Raw genomic sequence first — 6,000 nt, forward strand, 5'->3', positions numbered from 1 at the left:
CCATACATGGAACTTATTCTCTAGTATTTCACAGAACATGAACCCTACACGATTGAAATATTATTTCCTACAGAACTACTGTGTTTTCAGATTAGTTAATAAATATATTAGCCACTGGAACCTCTGTGTCTGGGAGAGTTCTTAATAAATGCTAAATTTGATAAGACTCTGTTAGTAGTGTTTGGTCTGTAAGGTAGGCCACATGGAGATGATGGAGAGCAGGTAAGCATAGTGATTTACTACAAAGCCAAGGAGTCTGTCTTTACTTTAGACAACCACAGTCAACCTAGCCATAGATGTGATTGAACTAGGTAAATAAAGGTGATAAAATGTGGTTTCTAACCATGTCAATGCTGTATGTCCTGTTGATAGAAAAGCAGAATGCTCAAAAGATTTAATTGCTGCAGAACTACATTTCCTGCTCCTTCTGATCTGTTTACAGTCAGCCAGGACTGAGCTTTGTGGTATAAGGTAATGTTGGGATTGTCAATGTTCTTTTTGCACCGGTTGAAATCAGAAAATGGAAAAGGAATGTAAACAGAATTATGCAATTGCTTGGTGAGGTTACAGCTATACCGTGTTAAAAGTGTTCTTACAGTTACATTGATCATTTATTGTGTTTGTACAATCACTTATTGTGCTGATATGTTTATTATTAGTAATGTGGAAGAACCTAGAGGTAATTAAGTACTATCCAGACGGAGTATTAATATGTGCCCAGTAGTTCAGAGTATGTAACCTGATAATATTTAGATGATGGGAAAGAAGGGTGAGCACAGGCTGGATAATAGGGTGGTAACAAAAGTAATTTCTGGGGAATATGGAATGGCCTTTAGGAAGACGGAGTGAATTAAATCTGATGGGGTTGAGAAAGGCTAAGGAAAAAGAGCAAAACTAGGAAGTATAGAGAGAAGTGAAGGAGAATGGCAAAGATGGGAGCAGTCACAGCAGAGGAAGCACAGTCAGCACTTCTGGATATTCTTAGGATAGGCAGAGGTCCCTGTTTTGACTGCTCCTACTTTCCAATGAATCCAGTTGAAATCTTGTGCAGAGGGGGGAATGCACCTTTTCCCCACCCCTTGGAGTTCAATACTCTTTCCTGTACACTTCTAGGACTATGCATATGCAAAAGAAGATTGGTTAGGGACAACACTTTTTATTTCTTTTACATTTTAATCACTTCATTGCATCATGTTCTGTTTTGACTCTTCTTATTCTGAGTACTTCAGTTTGTGCTGGTTGGTTTGCCGTTCTTCAGCTATGCCCACAACCTGGGCTTGCATTTGTTTTACCTAGTTACTTCTACTACCAATACAGTTGCACTGGTACAAGCTTTCCATGTGGAAAGGGGTTGTAGGGGCAGATTAAACAAGTATTAAGGCACAAAAAGGTGCGTATTTTCAGTGGTCAATGGATACCAGTGGCTTGCTATTGTTACTTGCACAGTAACAAAAGCATATTATCCAGAATAGGATTTCTCTGAGACTTTCCATCAGGCGTGCAGAAGTTGTAGAAGACTGTACCAAGCAAGTACCTGCATCTTTGATACTTAGCTTTCAAAATCTGCCTTGAATGCTTTGCTAGGTACTCAGTTTGCTTTTCTAGTTGTAAATATATTTAGCATTCTATGTTCAGAACAATTGACCTGTTTAGGAGCCTGGTTGACAGCATCCCTTGGGAGGCAGTACTGAACAGCAAAGGAGACCGGTAAGGCTGGACATTCCTCAAGGTGCAGGAGCAGGCTATCCCCATGTGTCAAAAGACAAGCTGTGGGAGAAGATGACCAGCCTGGCTGAACAGAGGGCTTTGGCTGGAACACAGGAAAAGGAAGACTCTATGACCTTTGGAAGAAGGGACAGGCAACTCAGGAGGACTATAAAAATTAGGTGCAGGAGAAAATTAAACTAGAAGGGCTGAAGCCCAACTAGAACTTAATCTGGCTACTGCCATAAAAGACAATAAAGATGGTTCTATAAATGTTTCTATAAATACATTGGCAATAAAAGGAAGGCTAAGGAGAATCTCCACGCTTTTTGGATGGGGTTTGGAGGGGAGGGAAACAGTGACAAAGGATGATGAAAAGGCTGAGGTACTTAATTCCTTCTTTGCCTCAGTCTTTAATAATAAGACCATTTGTTATTTGGGTACCCAACCCCCTGAGTTGGAAGACAGGGAGCAGAATGGAGCCCCCATAATCAAAGGGGAAATGGATCTTATATCCCACTTAGACACAGACAAGGCTAGATGGGATCCACCTGAGGGTACTGAGGGAGCTGCCAGAAGTGCTCACTAAGCCATTTTCCATCATTTATCAGCAGTCCTGGCTAACCAGGGAGGTCCCAGTTGACCAGTGGTTAGCAAATGTGACACCCATCTACAAGAAGGATGGAAGGAGGATCTGGGGAACTACCAGCCTGTCAGTCTGACCTGGATGCCAGTGAAGGTTATGGAGCAGATCATCTGGTATGCAGACCATCACGTGGCATGTACGAGGACAAGCAGCCCAATCAGCAAGAACTTATGAAAGGTAGGTCCTGCTTGGCTAACTTGATCTCTTTCTGTGACAAGGTGACCTGCTTAGAGGATGAGGGAGAGGCTGTGGATGTGGTCTACCTGGACTTTAGTAAAGCTCTTGACACAGTTTCCCACAGGGTTCTTTTGGGGAGCCTGGCTGCTCATGGCTTGTATGGGCATAGGCTTTTGCTGGATAAAAAACTGACTGGATGACCAGGCCCAAAGAGCTGTGGTAAATGGAGTTAAATCCCCAGTTTTAAGTGTTGTTCCCCAGGGCTCAGCACTGGTGCCAGTTCTCTTTGATATATTTATCAACGACCTGATAACAGGTCCCCACAAGATGGATGGAGTCCACCCCCAGTCAGTTTGCAGACCACAGTGGGGTGGGAGTGTTGATCTGCTTGAGGACAGGAAGGCCCTACAGAGGGATCTGGATGGGCTGGATTGATGGGCAGAAGCCAAGTGTATGAGGTTTGACAAGGCTCAGTGCTGGGTCCTGCGCTTGTGTCACAACAACCCCCTGCAACACTACAGGCTTGGGAAAGAGTGGTTGGAAAGCTGCCTGGCAGAGAAGGACCTGGAGGTGTTGGTTGATAGCCAGCTGAATATGAGCCAACAGTGTTCCCAGGTGGCCAAGAAGTCTGACAGCATCCTGGCTTGTGTCAGAAATAGTGTGGCCAGGAGGACTGATGGTGGAGTGGTGGTCCCTCTGTATTCTGCACTGGTGAGGCCACACCTTGAGTACTGTGTAAAGTTTAGAGCCTGTCACTACAAGAAAGACATAGGAGGCTTGGAGCATGTCCAGAGAAGGGCAGCAAAGCTGGTAAATGATGTGCACAAGTCTTATGAGGAGCAGCTGAGAGAACTGTGGATATTTAGCCTGGAGAAAAGGAGGCTGGGGGAGACCTTATCACCCTCTGCAACTACCTGAAAGAAGGCTGTTGTGAGGTGGGCATTGGTCTCCCAAGTGACAAGTGGTAGAACAAGAGAAAGCCGTCTCAAGTTGCACCAGGAGAAGTTAAGGTTGGAAATTAATAAATGCTTCTTCAATGAAAGGGTTATCAGTCATTGGAACAGGCTGCCCAGGGAAGTGGTTGAGTCACCATCTCCGGAAGTGTTTAAAAGATGGGTAGATGTGGTGCTTAGGGACATGGTTGGACTTCTCAGTGCTAGGTTAATGGTTGGACTTAATGATCTTAAAGGTCTTTTCCAACCTAAATGATGCTATGAATGTGATTGCACAGCCTCCCTTTGCCTGACTAGTAACCAAGGGCTATTTCTATTTAATTTGTTTCTTGCTTTCTAATTTAATTTGTTTTCTTCTTTCTGAGCATTTCCTTCCAAAGACTCCCAATCTCAACCCACCTTTCTTCTATTCAAACAGATATAGCCAAACAACTACAGCAGTAGCACCTCAGATTTCCACAAATATATTTATATATCTCATTTTTACCTTTAAATCTCCATTTGGGATGACACTTCAAGGTTGTTTTCATACTTCTACCCCTGAAGGCAAAAGTGAAACAAAACACCCTTAATACATCAAAGTAACATAGCAAATCTCATTACAATGACAAATTTAGGAGATTATGGGCACTTTACATCTCTAATATTGCAAAATGTAGTGGTATCTATACCATTAGCTGTCATCTAAAAGGGTAGATCAGGTACTTAGGGATATGGTTTAGCATAGGACGGGAACGGTTGGACTTGATGATCTTAAAGGTCTTTTCCAACCTTGTAATTCTGTGATTCATATAATTCTTTTTCCTCCTTTTTTCCTCAGCAGTTATCTATTAATCATTGTCTGCATTTAGGAACCTTTTGAACTCCTTAAGCTTCCTGGAGCTTGGGGTGCTTGAGAACAGCAGATGCCTCCGTTGCTGTTGCTGTTGTGGCAAATCAGCACCTGAGCCAGCTGCTTTTCCTTGTGCCCAGTGGAGAACAGTTGTCTTAAATAGAATCCAAATAGTCTTACTTAAAAACAACAACCAACCTCCCCCAAAAATAATGACAAAAACAACAAAAAAAAACCCCTAGCAGGTGGTGCTTCAGCAGTTGTGATCGTATCCAAACTGAAATGGAAATGTGGGAGACGAAAGACAATATGGATGTTATGACCAGTGCTCCTGGCTTTGAAAAGATTCTTGGATAGAAATTCTCCTTAGCCCTGCTGACAAGGGGCTACGCTCTGAGGAGGGGGTATGTGGGTGGGACAGTGGACACAGGAACAGATGGTATTAGGTTGCCCTCTTCTGTTGTGACAGAGTAGGTGGATTTCTGTAGAATATGAACCGCTTGTTGTTACTGTCTGAACACCATCTGAAATTCTTTCCCGAATGTGGAGTGGGATTGCTCAATGGCTTTCAGTCATTTTGAAAATGTCACATGTAAGAGACAAGCATAACGAAGGGGGGCATGGACAAGCAGATGTTCACCCTATAGCTGAAAATACCACCTCTTACCAACGTGCTAACAAAAGAAGTCTGTGTGTGAACGCTCAGATCAAAAGCTGTTTGTTTCTTCTTGCACAGGGTAAAAATAAAAGTCCTTTGTGGGAGGATTTTTGGTGAGGCAACATCATGTTCTTTTCTGTGTCTCTCATCTGCCTCTTTATAGTAGAGTCTGTGTTACAGGTCAGATTTACTAAGAATAATTTGACCCTTCACAGGTCTGCTTCCTTGCCACAGGACTGACAGGATGGTCAGATTTCGTTCTGAACGTTTGAACTAGGTAAAATAGTGTTTCCCGTGAAAGGGGGAATTAGCCACTTAGAACAGATGCTCTAGTGCAGAGAAAGGACAATCATTCAATATGAGGTTAAACCTTTCCACTTAAAAAGAAGGAAACCAGACTGCTTTGTGGCTCACAGACCAAGGCTGCTTTCCAGTGTGTCCTAAAGAACACCAGAGGTAAGACAGTGATGAAATTAATAGAGAGCAAGTTGCACACAGCATCTCCAGGCTGCTTTAAATGGATGTTTTATTCAATGACACAGCCTGATGAAGGTCATTGCCTGTACTGAGTAGTAGCAGCTCCTATCAACATCAGTAACAGTCAAGAGCACTCACTGCCTCTTGGGATCTGGTCCTCTCCATTTTATGAAGGCTGTCTGTTCCAGTGTTGACCACTGGGCCATTTAAAAAGGTTACTCCAACTCCCCTTTTAAATAATGAACAGATACGAATATATATGTATCTATATTTTGGTGCAACTTTTAAAAGGAGGTTGTAGAAAGGTGGGTGATGGTCTCTTCAACCAGGTGACAGGAGATAGGACAAGGGGAAATGGCACAAAGCTGCACCTAAAGCAGGATCAGATTAGATGTTGGGAAAAAAAATTTTACGGAAAGTTGTCAGGGCTGGAACAGGCTGCCCAGGGAGGGGGTTGAGTCACCATCTCTGGATGTGTTTAAAAAAAGGGTAAATCAGGTACTTAGGGATATGGTTTAGCATAGGACAGGAATGGTTGGACTTGATGATCTTA

The sequence above is a fragment of the Gallinula chloropus genome (assembly GCF_964237585.1).
Source record: "Gallinula chloropus genome assembly, chromosome: 7".
In the NCBI taxonomy this organism is placed as follows: domain Eukaryota; kingdom Metazoa; phylum Chordata; class Aves; order Gruiformes; family Rallidae; genus Gallinula; species Gallinula chloropus.